This window comes from Silene latifolia, chromosome 11 (assembly GCF_048544455.1).
Source record: "Silene latifolia isolate original U9 population chromosome 11, ASM4854445v1, whole genome shotgun sequence".
Lineage (NCBI taxonomy): Eukaryota > Viridiplantae > Streptophyta > Magnoliopsida > Caryophyllales > Caryophyllaceae > Silene > Silene latifolia.
In genome coordinates this window covers 66936276-66958945 of record NC_133536.1, presented here as the reverse complement: position 1 = coordinate 66958945, position 22670 = coordinate 66936276, and the positions used below count along the sequence as shown (strand labels likewise).

Genomic DNA, 22670 nt, shown 5'->3' with positions numbered 1-22670 from the left:
ACAACTCCCCTCATTAGACTTATGAAAAGAATATTCAGAGATGCACAGACTATTGATAGCAGTTACATGAATCAATTTGTGTATCCAGTATAAGCAACATGTGTATTCCATAAGTGACAAATGTGTATCTATAGTAACAAGACCTAAGATGGCATCCTACGTCTAGGCTTAGCCAATTAAAATCTTCTTAATTCTGACCCAACAAAACTCGTTAAACATTAATATAATGGTGAGACATGCACAGGCTATTGCTAGCGGATACATGAATTGGTTTGTGTATCCTATAGAAGTAGCATGTGTATCTTTAGGCAAGAGAGGTATATCTAGAGTTAAAGTACATCTATGAACACAGCAACACATGCTAATATTGGAAGATACATAGGCTAATGCTACTGGATACATGAAACAATTTGTGTATCTAGTAAAAGTAGCATGTGTATTCCGTAAGTGACAAATGTGAATCCAGAGTAACAAGACCTAAGATGACATCCTAATTGTGGACTTAGCCCAAAACGTGAGACTCTTCTGAATTATGACCCAACACAAAATCGTGAACATTAATACAAATGGTGCGACATGCACAAGCTACTGCTACTACATACATGAGACAGGTGTGTGGATCCTATAGAAGTAGCATGCATATCCTGTATGTAAGATATGTGTTTCTAGACTTAAAAATACACCAATAAAACACAGCACAACTGAGCATACCAGTCAACAGAACTCACACCAGTACGACCACCGGTAAATGAATCGCATCCCCTCAAAACACATGACAACATAACACAACAGATAATCATAGCTATGTAATAACTTCAAACAAGTATAATAAAAAGCAATTAAACGTTAATTATATACGTTTGAGCTTCAATAATCAACATTTGCAGCTTAATAAAGATCAAAAATCAAAAATAGAAATCAGCTAAAACATAAACAACATAAAATGAAGAAATTAGGGTTACGTCAGGACAGAAACGTCACCGTCGGAAGGCAATGGGAGATCAAGTCGCCACCGTCGCAGTCGGGAGCGATCGTCGGTGAGGTCGCCGTCGGGGAGCGGTGGTCGGTGATGAGAGAGAAGTCATCCTTGCTATTGTCGGGAGTCTAATGGGGGATTTTGAGTGACATTTGTGTTTTAAAAAAGTTACACAAGAGTATTAGTAGTTAGTAGTTCGGTTCGCACCATAATTTGGTTCGTACGGGATCCCGATTCTCTCTCTCTCTCTCTCTCTCTCTCTCTCTCTCTCTCTATATATATATATATATATATATATATATATATATATATATATATATATATATGGCGGGTTCGAGTACGAACGAGTTACGGTGCGAACCGTGCGAACTAACCCATTAAAGTCACATCAAAACGAGCTTTCCTATTTCTCTACTCAACTAAAACGATTCAACACCTTCCCACCACAAACCCACCACAAACACTCTAATTCCACCATCGGCCGATACTTCCACCGTCGGCCACCATTTCCACCGCCGCTTCTACCACCCTTCTCAAGAACCGATTTCAGTCTATTATAGAAGAAAGGTTAGCTTCAGTTCTTATTTTAATCTCTGAAGATTTGTTTCGTATTTTCAATCTATTCCATTGTAAAGATTTAATAAGTAGTTTTATGAGAAAACATAAAATTATAATAAATAAAAAATTAATCTTTAGGTATGAATTTTAATTACAAATTAGGGTTTATAAAAATTGGTCATTACAAATTTCATTTTTTTAATTATTTTTGGGTTATAATTTGGTGTAGTCTTACACCAAATCATTCTAGCAAAGGCAATCAACAGTACTAGGTAATGATGGCGGGGACGGGGCTGGTTGTGGGGTTAGTTCAGGGTTGGTGGTGGTGGTGATGGCAGTAGGTGTGGTGGTGGCCAGTTTGGTGGTTGTAGTTGATATTTAGATCGTGGATACACGAAATACCAGTCCGGATTCACATGGTATTACTACTGGATACACAAATCGATTTGTGTATCTAGTAGTAATAGCATGTGTATCCGGTGGTACTACCATATGTATCTCATTTGTATCGATTTGTGTATCTAGTAGTAATTCTAACCCTTGTTATAGTGATTCTTGTGCTTGCACATGTTTTTAATCTTCTTCGTTCTTTTATATCAATCCTTAGAATACTGACATTTTGCAATAAGAAGTCATTCATGTTAGAGCTATTAACCAAGGTACCTTTGATGTGGTGCAATTTTCGTGTGGTACCCCTCATGTATCGGGTTTATACATGTCCCTACCTCTTTATTATTAGACCGTGATGTGGGAATGGAGGGCATCAGGGTGATGGTGTCCTTGCGATCAATAGCGAGGGTTTAGTGGACTGCGTGATTGGTTAGCTGATCGAGGTCAGTGGGGCTGCTGGTTGTGGGATTCATTGGGAAAGGAATTGAGGCTGTTAGTTGTGGCAGGGTTTTTGGGAAAACACACTGGTTCATTTAGCACAAAAATGAGTTCATCAAACTTAAGAGTTAATAGCGATATTGAAGCCAAAATTTGCCCCTCTGAAGGCTCATGAGATGTCTAATGGTCAAGTTCAATTTAGAAAGATTTCTGTGCCACCACACCAATACACACCCTTGAAGAAGGCATGGTTAGATATCTACACTCCTATTTTCGAGCAAATGAAGATTGATGTCAGTATGAACCTTAAAGCTCGTAAAGTCGAATTGAAGACAAGAAAAGACACATGGATGTTGGCAATCTGAGAATTGTGCTGATTTTGTGCATGCTTTTATGCTCGGATTCGACATTGTAGACGCCGTTCTCCTTATGAGGACAGATGAATTCTATGTAGAATCTTTTGAGATCAAAGATGTCAAAACACTCAAGGGTAAGCATTTATCCCGTGCCATTGGGAGGTTGTCTGGTAAAGGGGGGGGGGGGAACAAAGTTTGCAATCGAAAATGCAACCAAGACTCGAATTGTGATTGCCGACTCAAAAATTCATATTTTGGGATCTGTTACAAGCATCAAGGTAGCACGGATTTCGTTTTGTAGTCTTATAATGGGATCGTCTGCTGGCAAAGTTTACTCCAAACTTAGAGTCATTAGTGCCCTGATGGTGGAAGATTTTGATTCTTCAATAGTGCATGGAAGGTGCCCGAGTTTTGTAATATGAAAGTATGATCGGAAGATCTTGGTGCGATAATCTTGTCATTTCTATACTTAATTTATTCTCCGCATTTTCCTATCGTATATTGGGAGGTTAGGATGGTGCAAATCTATCATGTATCATGTTGGCTACTTTCAACTTTCAAGAGAATTTCAGAGTAGTTTTATGCATTTCTGAACCTTAGCTCGTGGATACACAAAATACCAACCCGGGTACATATGGTATTACTACTAGATATACAAATTGATTTGTGTATCCAGTAGTAATACCATGTGTATCCGGTAGTAATACGATGTGTATCCGAGGGTAGTATTATGGGTATCTTGGTAATTCGTATGGTTCACACGATTGAAAATGATGAGGGGCTTAAGTTTTAATATTTAAAGGCATCTGCCAGGCAATACTATTCCTTTCACTTCAGTGTTGCGTCTAATGTTACCTACATTATTCCCTCCTTTTTATTTCATTTTTATTTATATTTTGGATTTCTGATATTGAAAAACAAAATTGAAAGCGGAAATGGGTACGCTTATTATAAAACCTGTGTGTTGAATGAATCATTTTGACAGCTGATTAATAAGTATGGATGACTAAGCATTGCTGATCCTTTATCAGAGGATTAAATGTTATATGATTAAATTGTTGTCAAACAGAACTATATCATCAACTCCCGAGGGTTCAAGTCGATTCGATTTTGGTGTTTGACTGAATTGAAAACTTATGCTACACAAAATGATCACTTAAAAATCCCAGCTTAGTTTTAACATTTGATTGAATTTTAATTACATAAAAAAATTTCAGAACATGCATGACAATATGACATTTGATTGATCAAGAGTGACCTGTAATGGATACCAGAAAGTTGAATATGAGGCTATTTCAGTGAACTACAATGACCTGAAAATCGGAAATCGATACCGTTTCAAGACATTTGAGTGATTTATAGTGACCTGAAATGGACACTGGAACTTTAGAGACATTAAAGTGATCTACAATAACGCAATGTTGGGAGTGTCGAGTGGAATTCAAAAAATTGAAGCACCATAGAGTCTAGAGGATGCTTAAAACAAGTTTGCATCAAAGTTTCAGAAAGAAAATTTCGATGTTATTTTTTGTGTTTTCAGCATTATTCTTCTGCTGGAATGGGTTTGGCTTCTTGGAAATAGTCGTGCCTGAAATGATGTATGAAAGTATGAAACAGTTAGTATAATGTACATGATGAACAATATAAAAAAGAACTGCGTGCATGGCATGAAAGCCAACTGCCGAGCTATAATGTAATACCAAAACTTCGACTTCCACCTTGGACAACCCCTAGCACGAGCATAAATCGTACGAACTACTCAGATACACATGTTACTCCCTCCGGATACACATGGTACTACTAGTAGATACACAAATCAATTTGTGTATCCAGTAGTAATACCATGCGTATCCAGGTAAAATGAGTGAGGTTTGCATAACCCGAATTCTCATATGGGACGGTCTCATAATAATATTACTATAAGATTGAGTGACACGAATCGACAGTATTTCATAGTACTAGCACTTAATCTAAGCACACCTTTAAGTTTAGAGTATCATCATGAAGCTTTTTCTTCCTTTGTTTCAGCTTTTGATGCTCAGACTGCAACTTATATACAGCACAAATTGCATCATGAAGGATAGAAGATTTATCGCTTTTTGCAGGGCTTCGTGATTCGAAATTTTCTCGCCTTACGAGATCCTATACCAACGTAGAGCATAATATCATGACAGTGAAACCAAACAAATTCAGTGACTATCCGTAACAGGAGAAATTTCACTTTGGGCCAAAAAGGATGACAGCTTTCCGAAATTACTCAATTATTTGAAATATGAAATCTCAGAACCTGCTTCGACCATTTTTGGCACTTTACCGACCAGATTATATGAGCCATCACACGAAGTAGTTACGACATTGCTAGGTTAAAAAAGATACATGTCTGTCATTCATCTTCTCTCTGCGCAATCTCTCCCGAGAGGCTTTGGATTCTGTCTGAAAACATGTCTTAGTCGATGTTATTAAACCCACACTAGCCATTCAGTTTTCTTAACTCGATTTAATTGTTAAATCTACAAAAAACAAAGTAATATTTCAATAAAGTAATTGTTCCAGCAACATAATCGGCAATTTGGAGCCAGAAAATGGTCTTAGTCGATGTTATTATCGCCGGCGATGAGTGAAAACAAGTGATGGTGATTAAATCTGCGGGGAAAGAGAGAGGGACGAAAATGGGATGGAAAGAAGCACCGCCGATGAGTGAGATCTGATGGAGGAGCAATGGTGGTGTGCCGGCGAGGTTGACGCCGGAGCTCCGGTGATGATATGGCGGTGGTGTTCTGATGAATAAGGATGAAGGAGTTGTGGGGTTAGTGTATGTGTTTGGAGAAAGATAAAATATAGGAGTAATAAGTCATCTAATAGCAGCCTTTAATTTGTTTGATCTAAGGGCTAAGAAGGAGTTCGTACGGTTCGCACCATAATTTGGTTCGCACGGGATCCTGATTCTCTCTCTCTCTCTCTCTATATATATATATATATATATATATATATATATATATATATATATATATTTATATATAGAGAGAGAGAGAGAGGTAGGATCCGGTGAGAACGAACACTCGGTGAGAACGAACTAACCATATAAACTTACCTAACAATTCACGTGTAACAAATACAAAACAAACCCCAAACCTTATCTTTTCTCTCACCTACCTCCATCATTTTAAAACTTCTCCTGCTACTCCATCCAAACTAACACCCTCGTCCATTTCAATCAAATCCGTTCGTCGGCCATCTGATACGTAGCCTCCCATAACCACGTTGACACCGGCGCCGATAACCTGAACCTGAGCATGTTAATTAACTTTCTCACCTATATCCATCGTCGCCGACGCTCCTCCCAACGCACCGCAAAGACCGCATAGCACCGCCGTTATCACCGGCGTGTTTAAAGCAATAATTGCACTTTACGAGTGACCCATTCGAAATATTCCGACGAGGCTAATCAGAGTGTTATTCAATTAAAATTCTTTTTCAATTTTAATTGATTCAATATTGAATGTTTGGAAGGTAGTAGATTTTTTGAGATTGTTGGAGGAGGCCATGTAGCTTGTGCGTTTGTTCGCAGGGTGATTTACTTATGTCAGGAAAGTTGAGCAACAGTTGTGCAACGATCCTGTGCATCGATCTTGTCGTTTTGGTGCGTCTGTCTCAGTGGAGTAATTTCGATGCATCTACACTAATTTTTTATGTATCTACACTAATTTTTTATGTATCTGACGATTGTTTTAATGTATCAAACATAGATACACAAAATTAATTACTAGGTACATAAAAATTGGTTTGGGATACATCAATATAGAACTCAGATACACTAATTTCGTGTAGTGGTCATATCGAAAACATCAATGTCTAATGAGGAACGTATCCAATGTTGAGCGAAGTTAGAGCGATCCCAAAGGATGGTGATTTGCCGCCGTTGCTGGTGATCACCGTTAGAGTGGCGACGACAGGTGATGGGGGAGGGAAGTTGGAAATGTAATACCCCGTATTTTTTATATATAATAAATTAAATGGATATTATTATATATTAATTATTATACATTTATATTACTAATTATGTCGGGATAATAGTTGAGTCGATAATTACATTAGGCTATCGTAAGTTATTTGAGACGGGTTTATACGGAATTCGAAATGCGAGCTAACCCATTTACCCTCGACCCATTTGATGTTCAGCCCAATTAAACCCTAAGCCCATTAACCCTAACCCTAATTATAACCTAAACACTACCCAAACCCTTCCCTCAACCCGCCTCCCTCACGCCTCCCTCTTTCATCGCCCCAAATCTCAACCCTCACGCATAGAGAGAGAGAGAGAGTGAGCTGGGTTGTTGTCAGTGCAGCAAAGAAGAGATAGGGGCGGATGTCGACGTTCATAGGCGGCTATGGTGGCGGTGGTGGTGACGGAAAGGTAAGCATTCAACCTCATTTCCTCTGTTTTCGTTTTATGTCGAGGTTTTGAGTATTGTTTCGTGTCTTGGGGAGGGGATGCTGGTGGTTGTTGGCGGGGTAGAGGAGTAGTGTGGTGAGTGGCGAGTAACGTGGTGGTTGTTGGGGTGGTTGTAGGTGGTTAGGGTGGCAGAGACAGGCGGTATCGATTAAGGGGGCAAAATGGGTGTGGTTACGGGTTTCAGGGGAGTTTGAGACGGGTAAGTTTTGGGTGGCACCACCGTAGACTAGGGGGAGGTCGAAACGGTGGTGCTATGGTGTCTGTGTGCATGGGTTGGCGACGAGCTGAATGGTGGTGATAGAATAGAGTATTGTTGACAGCGGTGGTGGCAGAACGCGGCAAATCAGGGGCTGCTCAGGGAAGGAAGGTGGTGAGGGGATGCGTCAGGCTGGTTTGGGGGCTGTGGGTCGACTCACCGGCGGGAGTCGACCACGGTGGCGGTGACCGGTGGTGGCCAGGCCAGACCTGGTGTCATGGCCTGGTGGTTGCCGGCGTTAGGTGGCGGTTGTGCGTGTTGTTCAAGGCGGCGTAGGGTAGTGTGTTGTGTTTGTTTCGAAACGGGTTTTTATTAGTTTAATCGTTATAATTCGTTAATCGGTCGTATTCTTAATTAATTAATTTAATTCCCGAGTTGATTAAAATAATTAAAGACGGGTTTTGAGTCGGGTGTTTAGTTGTTCAAATGTTGATTCGGGTTTTTCTTAAATCGCATAATTCGTTAATCCTTTAATTATCATTTTGGTTTTAGTTCCGAGTTATTTAAAATAAAATAATAATTAATAATAATTAATTAATTAGAGACGGGTTTGTTAAAATGAAAAAGTTACTATATCAGGAAAGTTTCCATTTTAAGAAATTCTACTTTAATAACTGTCTATTTTGAGAAGTTGGGTCAAATACTAATCGGGTTATTTTAGCTATCAATTGGGCATAAGTTTGGTGTCGGGATTGTATTTCGGAAAGCTTCTATGTTGGGAGATTTCTATATTTAGTAGTTAGTAATTATAAATATTATAATTGTTTTAGGTGACGGATTCGTGAAGGATCAATAATCAGATTCGTTGCTTTATTTTCGGGACTGCTTAAACTGCTTAATTGGATTTGCTGGCACTTTGAGGTAGGGAAATACACTTGACTTATTATCGTTGTGGTTGAATTGTGTTGACTTGATTCGTGGTTGTTGATTTACGTTATGATTCATATACGAGAAGGTGATTGACTGAATTGATCGTGTTGAGTTTGTTATCACAACATTCGGTAGCTGGCATGATTTCATTCATTAATATATATATTTTGTTGCATTAGTTTCTGTTGAGCATTCATATGCATTGGAGTTGGAGGATGGTGTAGGAGTGACGATGTTGAGATACGATGTGAGTTGTGATAAGGCCCAGGCGGGTTCTGCAGGACTTGCCCTGGTGTCCTCAGCTGCGAGCTGGCAGATCGGCTACGGTCGATATATATAGTCTACCGGGGATCGGTATGGCTGGGTTGTCCGGGTTATGAGATGAGATATGAGTTGAGATGGAGATGGAGGTGACGGAGGAGCATGCATATCATATTTTATTGTTTCATTGTTTTCCCTACTCAACCTCGTGGTTGACCCTGTGTATTCGTGAACACCTGTGACGATCCAAATAATGGGGAGCAGACTTGACAGGTTTATGAGACAGGATGGGAGCTTGATGGGCGTGAGACATTGGATCAGAAGACTTAGTAGCTAGACCCTTATTTAGAAGACTTTCACTTTTATTTATATTAGTTCTTTGTAATTTGATGTAAAAGAGGTTTTGTAATAATTAAGTTAAAGTAATTGTATAATTTGCCTTGGAGTTTAATTTGTTATTCACTACCTCGGGAAACCGAGATGGTAACAGTCCGGTTTATTAGGGAATGTCTTGACGAAGGCCTCTTTTATAAACCGGGGTGTTACAAAGTGGTATCAGAGCACTTTGATGATTCACATGATATGCATTGGTTCCAATGATAGTCGTTATAGTTACGTTTAATTGAGCCGTGAATATAACTGAGTAAAGAAGTGCAACTAAAATCCTGATGATTGAAGTAATAGTCGCTCATTAGTAAAGATAGGACTGAAATGAATAAGATGAACCTGTAAATTACGATATATGAGTCGACACCTAAGCTTGTTTTGTTTAAAGGAATTGAATTAAGTTTATCTGATTTTGAGTTTCGTAGTATGCTGTAAATGGATTCTATGACGGCCCTGTAATAAGATTATGTTAAGAAAATTATTCACCGTCCAGTATGAAAGTAAAAGTTTTGAAAATAAAGTTAAATTTTGTCGTGTGAGTATAAATTCGGAATGAGATTTCCAGCCAGTGTCTGGTTGCATGGTTTCATAATTTTGCTAGTCGGGGGGGGGGATGAAACTAGAACGGAGTCACAAGTAGTGGGTTAATTTAGTCATGTTGTTCGTTCATGTAGCGAATTGGTGGGTTGTGGTTAGTTACGAATGTCGAAACTGGTTGTTTTCATTTTTTTTTTTTTTTTTTTTTTTTTTTTTTGGCGATTCTGTGTCTTTACCTAAATCTGTACAATTAAGTAATGGAAAGTCAGACTGGACCTATTAGGTTATAAATTTTCATAAATCAATTTATCAAGTGTTGACCCTAATTCTTCTCTTATGTGATTGATCCCCTATGTTTCTAAGGTATGAGATTACAATGATTGATAAAATAAATAATTACTAATGATTTTTACTGGTAACGGTAGCTTCCTTGAGAGAGTTGGTATATTGATTGTCTTTGGTAAGGATTAGTTAACTGAGCGTGAGTTGTGAATCTTTTATCCTCTTTCAGTTGTTAGCAGTAGTTTGAGAACTTTAGTTATAATAATGAAGGTTACGAGGACGTAACCATGATTTTAGTTGGGTAGGATTGTAAAATCTTGATGTTTAATTTGCACTTGTTTGTAGATTGTGGTTTTGATCAAGTTGATGTTTCGTTGTGGGGTACCTATGCAAATGAGTTATATACGTTTTGTTCCTACTTCTGTTAGTTGGTTGATGTGTAAAGTGAGAGTGTAGTTAAACTACGGGTATTGAGTTGTGAGTTAGCCTATGAGCCGAGTTATATTTACGGGAGTTATGTTTACGGTCCAGTGTGACCATGGTGATTGAGTTACTTGAGTTGAGATCGGAATTTAGATGGAAGATGACAAGTGTTCTCGGTGATTATTTAGTTGTTATACATTTGCGTTCTCGGTAGTTATTAGCCGCGATTAATTGGGTTAAGTGAAGATGAGTTAAACTTCGGGACGAAGTTTATTTTTAGGAGGGCAGAATGTAACATTCCGTGTTGTTATGTTTAATGGATGTGTCAAAAGTGTGTGTTAACCGTGTTAGAAATGCGTGACGTCCGTAAGTACGATATGCAATACCCTTCTGAGGTTTGGGTACGGGAGCGAACTTCGGGACGAAGTTCATTTTAAGGGGGGAAGACTGTAATACCCCGTATTTTTTATATATAATAAATTAAATGGATATTATTATATATTAATTATTATACATTTATATTACTAATTATGTCGGGATAATAGTTGAGTCGATAATTACATTAGGCTATCGTAAGTTATTTGAGACGGGTTTATACGGAATTCGAAATGCGAGCTAACCCATTTACCCTCGACCCATTTGATGTTCAGCCCAATTAAACCCTAAGCCCATTAACCCTAACCCTAATTATAACCTAAACACTACCCAAACCCTTCCCTCAACCCGCCTCCCTCACGCCTCCCTCTTTCATCAGCCCAAATCTCAACCCTCACGCATAGAGAGAGAGAGAGAGAAGCCGGGTTGTTGTCGGTGCAAAGAAAGAAGAGATAGGGGCGGATGTCGACGTTCATAGGCGGCTATGGTGGCGGTGGTGGTGACGGAAAGGTAAGCATTCAACCTCATTTCCTCTGTTTTCGTTTTATGTCGAGGTTTTGAGTATTGTTTCGTGTCTTGGGGAGGGGATGCTGGTGGTTGTTGGCGGGGTAGAGGAGTAGTGTGGTGAGTGGCGAGTAACGTGGTGGTTGTTGGGGTGGTTGTAGGTGGTTAGGGTGGCAGAGACAGGCGGTATCGATTAAGGGGGCAAAATGGGTGTGGTTACGGGTTTCAGGGGAGTTTGAGACGGGTAAGTTTTGGGTGGCACAATTGTTTTGCGGTAAATATTTCATTGTAGCAAAAACTTAGAGATAGAGAGAGAATGAGCGATTAACACCCGTGCCGCCATAGTTTTTCAAACTGATGGCTAGGAAATCTAGCCAACAGAAGCAGCGAGAGATGAACCTAAGAGGAAGAAGCATTCCTGTTAAGACTAAAAGTGCTGAAACAGAAGTTGAGGAAGAAGAAATAATGGATAGTAGCAACCCTAATGCCGTGTCCACTGGACCAAATGTTGAAGAGGAAAGGAGAACCAAAAACGTTCATGATATTGTGGGAATCCCTGAATTGGTCGTAGAGACTGAAGAGGAGGATGAAACAGAGGAGGAAATTGTTGAAAGTGAGGAGGAGGAAGAATATGTTAGTGATAGTCTGGAACAGAGGAGTGAAGAGAGTGAAAAGGACGATAAAACAGAGACTGAGGAATTGTTGCAAATTCAGCCTGAGGATGTTGCAGACGAAATTGATTATTGGAAGCGGCAAAGATATATGTTTTATCCTAGGAGCCAATCCTCCTTGGGAGATAGTTGAGGGCTTCATAAGGAGGATATGGACAAAATTCAACATTGACAAAATCTCTTTTATGCCAAACGGGATTTTCTTGGTTAGGTTCAAAACAATGGAAATGAAAGAAAAGGTTCTTGCATCAGGTCATTATTTATTTGACAATAAACCGATGATAGTAAAAGCATGGGAGAAAGATTTGGAAATGAAAAAGGACGATGTGAAATCTGTCCCAGCATGGATCAAAATTCATAAATTACCAATTAAGTTTTGGGGCAAGAGTTTATCGAAGATTACTAATATTGTTGGTAAATATGTCAAGTGTGATGTGGCCACGGAGGAACGTACCAGATTAGGGTATGCTCGGGTAATGGTGGAATTGATGGTTGATCAGCAACTACCTGCTAACATATCATTTAAAGATGAGAACGGAGGAGTAGTGCAGGTGGATATTGAGTATGAATGGAGGCCTGTTAAATGCACGATATGTCAAGGAATGGGCCATGAAAAGGAGCAGTGCAGGAAAGGAGAACAAAAGAAGTTAATTCAGCAGCCTGTAAAAAAGGTTTGGAGACCGGTGAATAATTCTTTGGCTATTCCCGCACTGCATTCAGATAAACCAGCCTTTCGAGCATTAATAAGCCTGTGCAGGTGGAAGGAAGATCCCCTGTAGGACATCAAACTCCTCTGAAACGACTGGTAAAGATGCACACGAGAGAGGTGGTTCAAGCTGGCTATAGTGCTGATACTTTTTGGAGCTTTTTCCTACAAAGAGGTAGCAGCTTCCCCGCCAAAGAAAAGAAGTGGAGAAAATGGTGATGAGGTTAACCCTAATTTGTCTAATGGATAGGATTGGTTTTTGGAACATTAGAGGGATGAATAGAGTAGGAAAACAACGAGATGTTAATTATTTTTTGCAACTTCAAAATATAGGTTTGTTTGGTTTACTAGAGACCAAAATAAAGAATAAGGCCTTCACAAAGGCTGCAAGTACTTTTTCTAATTGGTGTATCACAACAAATAATGGCTATCATTCTGGTGGACGCATTTGGGTAGTTTGGAAGCCTAATCTCTTTAGGGTGAACGTGTTGGAGTATAATGCTCAGTATATCCATATGAAAGTGGATTCTCTGGAGGATAGGAGGACTTTTTGGTTCACTATGGTTTATGCTTTTAATGGGATGCATGATAGAGAGCCTTTGTGGGATAATTTGAGACGGGTAGCTTGTGCTGTATCAGGTCCATGGGCAGTTGCAGGGGATTTTAATTGTGTTCTGTCTGCTTCAGAGAGAGTAGGTGGGAGTACTCCCTCTAGTGAGATGGAGCCTTTTAGAAGATGTGTGTCTGACTGTGGGGTGATGGATATTACTGCTATAGGGGCATTGTTTACATGGAATAACAAACAGAAGCCTCAAGATAGGATTTATAGCAAGCTTGATAGATTCCTGGTGAATAAGGCCTGGTGTGACAGCTTCACTGATGTGTACGCACAATTCCTCCCTGAGGGGATGTTTGATCATACACCATGTATTCTTAAAAGCTCTAATCAAGGCCAAAGTAAGAGATGCTTCAAGTATTACAATATGTGGGGTGGATCTAAGAAGTTTTTACCCATTGTGAGGGAGAATTGGGATAAAAGTAGGCCTGGCACACCTATGTTCAGACTGGCTAAGAATTTGAAGCAGTTGAAACCTGAGTTAAAGAGGTTGAACAAGGAGGGATACAGTGACATTGAGAATTCTGCTAATATTTTGCAGAAGCAGGTGGAGGATATGCAAGAGGTAATTAATAAAGATCCAACAAATATGCAGCTTATCTCTGAAGAATATGAAGCCTTACTGCAATTACAGGAGTTAACCAGGGCCAAGGAAAGCTTTTTGTCTCAGAAATCCAAGCATGAATGGATTAAGGATGGGGATGTCAACAGCTCTTATTTTCATTGCTTGCTGAAGAAAAGGAGGAGTATGAATAAGGTGGTAATGGTAGAAGATATGAGGGGTAAGTTATGTGACACCCAAGAGCAAGTTCAGGAAGCATTCCTTGAATACTATCAGAGTTTGCTGGGAACAAGCCAGGATATAAAGAAGATTCATAGGAGTATTATCAACAAAGGCCCTGTATGTAATGATGCTCACTGGGCTAGCTTGAGGAGACCTGTTACAGGAGAGGAGGTAAAGGAGGCAATGTTTAGCATTCCTGATATAAAATCACCTGGACCAGATGGCTACACTAGTAAGTTCTTCAAAGATGCTTGGGGAGAGGTTGGAGGAGATGTTATAAGAGCTGTTCAGGACTTCTTTCAGAATAGGCAGCTTCTTAAGCAGCTCAACTCTACTACCTTAACCTTAATTCCTAAGGGTGATAGACCAAAGAGTGTACTTCAATTTCGACCTATAGCCTGCTGTAATGTAGTGTATAAGGTCATATCCAAAATTCTATGTACCAGGCTTGCTGATGTGCTGCCACAATTAGTGGGACAAAATCAAGGTGCTTTCATTCAACAAAGAAGCATTCAGGAGAATATTCTAATCTGCCAGGATTTGATAAGATTGTATGAAAGACCTCATGCCTCCCCAAGATGTTTGTTCAAGATAGATTTGCGAAAGCTTATGACACAGTGGAGTGGGAGTTTGTAGGGCAGCTATTAGAGGAGCTCAAATTCCCACCTGAGTTTATTGAAATGCTAATGCAGTGCATCACTACTACTACATACTCCCTATCTGTAAATGGAGAATTGTTTGGGTACTTCCAGGGCAAGAGGGGCCTCAGGCAGGGGGACCCCTTGTCGCCTTTGATTTTCACTCTTTGTATGGAATACTTGACCCGTACTCTGCAATATGCTTCCTCAAAGTATGACTTCAAATTTCACCCCTTATGCAAAAAGCAACGGTTAACTAGTCTGATGTTTGCAGACGATGTTCTTCTGTTTAGTAAGGGGGATGCCAACTCCATCATGTTGCTGTTGAAATCTTTTGCTACTTTCTCTAAAGCAAGTGGACTGAAAGTTAGTGCTCAAAAATCAAGTGCCTATTTCAGAAATGTACCTGAGCAGATAAAGAATGAAATCTTGCAGGTTTCAGGATTCACTGAAGGGAGCATTCCATTCAAATATCTAGGGATGCCAATACAAACTACCAGAATTGGAAGACAGGACTGTGAATGTCTGGTGGATAAAATCTGTTCAAGAATACATGGTTATGGATCAAGAAAGTTTTCTTATGCAGGGAGACTGGTAATTGTGAGAAGTGTGCTTAACTCATTGCATTCATATTGGGCTTCCATTTTTATCTTACCCAAAGGAATAATGAAGAGAATAGAGGCAGTGTGCAGGAACTTCTTTTGGGACAATAGTGCAGATTACAGGAGATCTCCTCTTGTGGGATGGGATACTGTCTGTAGACCAAAGGAAGAAGGGGGACTAGGACTGAAAGATCAGGAAAAGTGGAACAAGGCTATGATAGGCAGGCTTGTTGACTGGGTAGCTGAGAAAAGGGATTCAATTTGGGTACATTGGGTTCATAATAACTACCTAAAGGGACGGGCGTGGATGGAGTACTCCCCTACCACGAATTCGAGTTGGATTTGGAGAAGAATATGCAAGGTTAAAGAGGAAATGGCTGCTGGATATACAGATGGCAAATGGGAGGTACAGCAGGATGGTTATACACCAGCTGGGTGTTATAACTGGTTTAAGGGGAATTGGCCTTGTGTCACTTGGTATAAGGTAATCTGGAATGGATGGGCTATTCCCAAGCATCAATTTTTGGGGTGGCTAATTGCACATGAAGCTCTGAACACGGTTGCTAGATTGAAGAGCTTTGGTATGGACATAGAGGACAAGTGCTACTTATGTGGAGTGGATGAAGAATCTGCAGGTCACTTGTTCTTTGAGTGCATGTACAGCACAAGGGTCATTACAGAATTAAACAGGCAAACAAGGTGGGACTTCCCCATGAGGAATGTGGTTCACTGGTGTGAGCAGAGGACGGGAACAAAGGCGCAAAGAGGGGTGCAGTCAGCTTTGATGTTGAGTGCACTATACCAGGTCTGGAAACAGAGAAACAAAAGCAAAAATGAAGCTGTTTTGGTACGGCCTGAGTGTGTGGCAAAGATGATTATGGATGAGATGAGGTCACGAGTTCGAGGCTTGGAAAGAGCTACCCTAACACAGGCTGAGAGAGATTGGTTTATTAAAATGCGTCTAGTAGAATGATATTTTACTTATGTTGGCTTGATAAACTTTTGTAATTATCATTTGATATATATATATTACACTCACATTTCACCAAAAAAAAAAAGTTTTGGGTGGCACCACCGTAGACTAGGGGGAGGTCGAAACGGTGGTGCTATGGTGTCTGTGTGCATGGGTTGGCGACGAGCTGAATGGTGGTGATAGAATAGAGTATTGTTGACAGCGGTGGTGGCAGAACGCGGCAAATCAGGGGCTGCTCAGGGAAGGAAGGTGGTGAGGGGATGCGTCAGGCTGGTTTGGGGGCTGTGGGTCGACTCACCGGCGGGAGTCGACCACGGTGGCGGTGACCGGTGGTGGCCAGGCCAGACCTGGTGTCATGGCCTGGTGGTTGCCGACGTTAGGTGGCGGTTGTGCGTGTTGTTCAAGGCGGCGTAGGGTAGTGTGTTGTGTTTGTTTCGAAACGGGTTTTTATTAGTTTAATCGTTATAATTCGTTAATCGGTCGTATTCTTAATTAATTAATTTAATTCCCGAGTTGATTAAAATAATTAAAGACGGGTTTTGAGTCGGGTGTTTAGTTGTTCAAATGTTGATTCGGGTTTTTCTTAAATCGCATAATTCGTTAATCCTTTAATTATCATTTTGGTTTTAGTTCCGAGTTATTTAAAATAAAATAATAATTAATAATAATTAATTAATTAGAGACGGGTTTGTTAAAATGAAAAAGTTACTATATCGGAAAGTTTCCATTTTAAGAAATTCTACTTTAATAACTCGTCTATTTTTTGAGAAGTTGGGTCAAATACTAATCGGGTTATTTTAGCTATCAATTGGGCATAAGTTTGGTGTCGGGATTGTATTTCGGAAAGCTTCTATGTTGGGAGATTTCTATATTTAGTAGTTAGTAATTATAAATATTATAATTGTTTTAGGTGACGGATTCGTGAAGGATCAATAATCAGATTCGTTGCTTTATTTTCGGGACTGCTTAAACTGCTTAATTGGATTTGCTGGCACTTTGAGGTAGGGAAATACACTTGACTTATTATCGTTGTGGTTGAATTGTGTTGACTTGATTCGTGGTTGTTGATTTACGTTATGATTCATATACGAGAAGGTGATTGACTGAATTGATCGTGTTGAGTTTGTTATCACAACATTCGGTAGCTGGCATGATTTCATTCATTAATATATATATTTTGTTGCATTAGTTTCTGTTGAGCATTCATATGCATTGGAGTTGGAGGATGGTGTAGGAGTGACGATGTTGAGATACGATGTGAGTTGTGATAAGGCCCAAAGGCGGGTTCTGCAGACTTGCCCTGGTGTCCTCAACAAGGAGCAGGCGGATCGGCTACGGTCGATATATATAGTCTACCGGGGATCGGTATGGCTGGGTTGTCCGGGTTATGAGATGAGATATGAGTTGAGATGGAGATGGAGGTGACGGAGGAGCATGCATATCATATTTTATTGTTTCATTGTTTTCCCTACTCAACCTCGTGGTTGACCCTGTGTATTCGTGAACACCTGTGACGATCCAAATAATGGGGAGCAGACTTGACAGGTTTATGAGACAGGATGGGAGCTTGATGGGCGTGAGACATTGGATCAGAAGACTTAGTAGCTAGACCCTTATTTAGAAGACTTTCACTTTTATTTATATTAGTTCTTTGTAATTTGATGTAAAAGAGGTTTTGTAATAATTAAGTTAAAGTAATTGTATAATTTGCCTTGGAGTTTAATTTGTTATTCACTACCTCGAAACCGAGATGGTAACAAATCCGGTTTATTAGGGAATGTCTTGACGAAGGCCTCTTTTATAAACCGGGGTGTTACAAAGTGGTATCAGAGCACTTTGATGATTCACATGATATGCATTGGTTCCAATGATAGTCGTTATAGTTACGTTTAATTGAGCCGTGAATATAACTGAGTAAAGAAGTGCAACTAAAATCCTGATGATTGAAGTAATAGTCGCTCATTAGTAAAGATAGGACTGAAATGAATAAGATGAACCTGTAAATTACGATATATGAGTCGACACCTAAGCTTGTTTTGTTTAAAGGAATTGAATTAAGTTTATCTGATTTTGAGTTTCGTAGTATGCTGTAAATGGATTCTATGACGGCCCTGTAATAAGATTATGTTAAGAAAATTATTCACCGTCCAGTATGAAAGTAAAAGTTTTGAAAATAAAGTTAAATTTTGTCGTGTGAGTATAAATTTAATGAGATTTCCAAATGATTAATCCGGTTGCATGGTTTCATAATTTTGCTAGTCGGGGGGGGGGATGAAACTAGAACGGAGTCACAAGTAGTGGGTTAATTTAGTCATGTTGTTCGTTCATGTAGCGAATTGGTGGGTTGTGGTTAGTTACGAATGTCGAAACCGGTTGTTTTTTTTTTTTTTTTTTTTTTTTTTTTTTTTTTTGGCGATTCTGTGTCTTTACCTAAATCTGTACAATTAAGTAATGGAAAGTCAGACTGGACCTATTAGGTTATAAATTTTCATAAATCAATTTATCAAGTGTTGACCCTAATTCTTCTCTTATGTGATTGATCCCCTATGTTTCTAAGGTATGAGATTACAATGATTGATAAAATAAATAATTACTAATGATTTTTACTGGTAACGGTAGCTTCCTTGAGAGAGTTGGTATATTGATTGTCTTTGGTAAGGATTAGTTAACTGAGCGTGAGTTGTGAATCTTTTATCCTCTTTCAGTTGTTAGCAGTAGTTTGAGAACTTTAGTTATAATAATGAAGGTTACGAGGACGTAACCATGATTTTAGTTGGGTAGGATTGTAAAATCTTGATGTTTAATTTGCACTTGTTTGTAGATTGTGGTTTTGATCAAGTTGATGTTTCGTTGTGGGGTACCTATGCAAATGAGTTATATACGTTTTGTTCCTACTTCTGTTAGTTGGTTGATGTGTAAAGTGAGAGTGTAGTTAAACTACGGGTATTGAGTTGTGAGTTAGCCTATGAGCCGAGTTATATTTACGGGAGTTATGTTTACGGTCCAGTGTGACCATGGTGATTGAGTTACTTGAGTTGAGATCGGAATTTAGATGGAAGATGACAGTGTTCTCAGGTGATTATTTAGTTGTTATACATTTGCGTTCTCAGGTAGTTATTAGCCGCAGTTAATTGGGTTAAGTGAAGATGAGTTAAACTTCGGGACGAAGTTTATTTTTAGGAGGGCAGAATGTAACATTCCGTGTTGTTATGTTTAATGGATGTGTCAAAAGTGTGTGTTAACCGTGTTAGAAATGCGTGACGTCCGTAAGTACGATATGCAATACCCTTCTGAGGTTTGGGTACGGGAGCGAACTTCGGGACGAAGTTCATTTTAAGGGGGGAAGACTGTAATACCCCGTATTTTTTATATATAATAAATTAAATGGATATTATTATATATTAATTATTATACATTTATATTACTAATTATGTCGGGATAATAGTTGAGTCGATAATTACATTAGGCTATCGTAAGTTATTTGAGACGGGTTTATACGGAATTCGAAATGCGAGCTAACCCATTTACCCTCGACCCATTTGATGTTCAGCCCAATTAAACCCTAAGCCCATTAACCCTAACCCTAATTATAACCTAAACACTACCCAAACCCTTCCCTCGACCCGCCTCCCTCACGCCTCCCTCTTTCATCAGCCCAAATCTCAACCCTCACGCATAGAGAGAGAGAGAGAGAGAGACTGAGCTGGGTTGTTGTCAGTGCAGCAAAGAAGAGATAGGGGCGGTTGTCGACGTTCATAGGCGGCTATGGTGGCGGTGGTGGTGACGGAAAGGTAAGCATTCAACCTCATTTCCTCTGTTTTCGTTTTATGTCGAGGTTTTGAGTATTGTTTCGTGTCTTGGGGAGGGGATGCTGGTGGTTGTTGGCGGGGTAGAGGAGTAGTGTGGTGAGTGGCGAGTAACGTGGTGGTTGTTGGGGTGGTTGTAGGTGGTTAGGGTGGCAGAGACAGGCGGTATCGATTAAGGGGGCAAAATGGGTGTGGTTACGGGTTTCAGGGGAGTTTGAGACGGGTAAGTTTTGGGTGGCACCACCGTGGACTAGGGGGAGGTCGAAACGGTGGTGCTATGGTGTCTGTGTGCGTGGGTTGGCAACGAGCTGAATGGTGGTGATAGAATAGAGTATTGTTGACAGCGGTGGTGGCAGAACGCGGCAAATCAGGGGCTGCTCAGGGAAGGAAGGTGGTGAGGGGATGCGTCGTTTGGTTTGGGGCGTGGGTCGACTCACCGGCGGGAGTCGACCACGGTGGCGGTGACCGGTGGTGGCCAGGCCAGACCTGGTGTCATGGCCTGGTGGTTCTTTGGCGTTAGGTGGCGGTTGTGCGTGTTGTTCAAGGCGGCGTAGGGTAGTGTGTTGTGTTTGTTTTGAAACGGGTTTTTATTAGTTTAATCGTTATAATTCGTTAATCGGTCGTATTCTTAATTAATTAATTTAATTCCCGAGTTGATTAAAATAATTAAAGACGGGTTTTGAGTCGGGTGTTTAGTTGTTCAAATGTTGATTCGGGTTTTTCTTAAATCGCATAATTCGTTAATCCTTTAATTATCATTTTGGTTTTAGTTCCGAGTTATTTAAAATAAAATAATAATTAATAATAATTAATTAATTAGAGACGGGTTTGTTAAAATGAAAAAGTTACTATATCGGGAAAGTTTCCATTTTAAGAAATTCTACTTTAATAACTGTCTATTTTGAGAAGTTGGGTCAAATACTAATCGGGTTATTTTAGCTATCAATTGGGCATAAGTTTGGTGTCGGGATTGTATTTCGGAAAGCTTCTATGTTGGGAGATTTCTATATTTAGTAGTTAGTAATTATAAATATTATAATTGTTTTACGTGACGGATTCGTGAAGGATCAATAATCAGATTCGTTGCTTTATTTTCGGGACTGCTTAAACTGCTTAATTGGATTTGCTGGCACTTTGAGGTAGGGAAATACACTTGACTTATTATCGTTGTGGTTGAATTGTGTTGACTTGATTCGTGGTTGTTGATTTACGTTATGATTCATATACGAGAAGGTGATTGATCAATTGATCGTGTTGAGTTTGTTATCACAACATTCGGTAGATGGCATGATTTCATTCATTAATATATATATTTTGTTGCATTAGTTTCTCATTGAGCATTCATATGCATTGGAGTTGGAGGATGGTGTAGGAGTGACGATGTTGAGATACGATGTGAGTTGTGATAAGGCCCAGCGGGTTCTCGCAGACTTGCCCTGGTGTCCTCACCGGAGTGAATGGGCGATCGGCTACGGTCGATATATATAGTCTACCGGGATCGGTATGGTCAAGGTTGTCCGGGTTATGAGATGAGATATGAGTTGAGATGGAGATGGAGGTGACGGAGGAGCATGCATATCATATTTTATTGTTTCATTGTTTTCCCTACTCAACCTCGTGGTTGACCCTGTGTATTCGTGAACACCTGTGACGATCCAAATAATGGGGAGCAGACTTGACAGGTTTATGAGACAGGATGGGAGCTTGATGGGCGTGAGACATTGGATCAGAAGACTTAGTAGCTAGACCCTTATTTAGAAGACTTTCACTTTTATTTATATTAGTTCTTTGCAATTTGATGTAAAAGAGGTTTTGTAATAATTAAGTTAAAGTAATTGTATAATTTGCCTTGGAGTTTAATTTGTTTTTCACTACCTCGGGAAACCGAGATGGTAACAGTCCGGTTTATTAGGGAATGTCTTGACGAAGGCTTCTTTTATAAACCGGGGTGTTACAGGAAAAATGGGTGTGGAGATGACTGATGGTGATTAGGCGTGCGGCAACGGTGGTCGGCATCCTCGCCGACGTCGTGAAGGTAATAGTGTGTGTTGCCAATGTGATTTGGTGGTTGCCGGCGTAGAGGGCTGACTAAGTGGTCATGGATGTGTGAAATGGAAATATGGGAATGGCGAGTTGTTGGTGGGGTTTTCCACGCTATTTTGTTTTAATAAAGGCCCGTGATTGATTTAGTCTTATGATTAGTTCGTTCTCACCGTTCTCACCGAGTGTTCGTTCTCACCGGATCCTAAATATATATATATATATATATATATATATATATATATATATATATATATATATATATATATATATATATATATATATATATATATATATATATATATATATATATATATATATAGTGTTATGTTTGTTGTTTGTCGTTTTGTATATAAACATAGCTGATTGGTAGTGATGAGTTACACATGTGGGTAGTATACGAGTCATCATAACTCGATGTAGTGGGGGGCACTCGATCGAGTAGGTGAGTGACTCGATCGAGTGGGTGTGACTCGATCGAGTGGGTTATTTTACGTTTCTGGGCAGTAGTCTGTTTTTGGGCACTCGATCGAGTAGGTTTGGGCACTCGATCGAGTGGGGGTCAGCTCGATCGAGCGAGGAGGTGGCTCGATCGAGTACATTTTTGGATGCATTCTGGTCAGGTTCTGGAGTTGAGGCACTCGATCGAGTAAGTGGGCAACTCGATCGAGTGGCCTCAACTCGATCGAGTGGGTTGTGGTACTCTATCGAGTGGGTTCTGTACAAGTTGTTTTCGTGTTTTGAGTATGGGATGTGTGTTTATGTTTG

The 22670-nt window shown here is 39.8% G+C and overlaps 1 pseudogene; it reads left to right on the top strand.

Moving 5' to 3' along the window:
• The first annotated feature begins 226 nt into the window (after positions 1-226).
• LOC141613510 (uncharacterized) lies at positions 227-3140 on the top strand (annotated as a pseudogene).
• The last annotated feature ends 19530 nt before the right edge of the window (positions 3141-22670 follow it).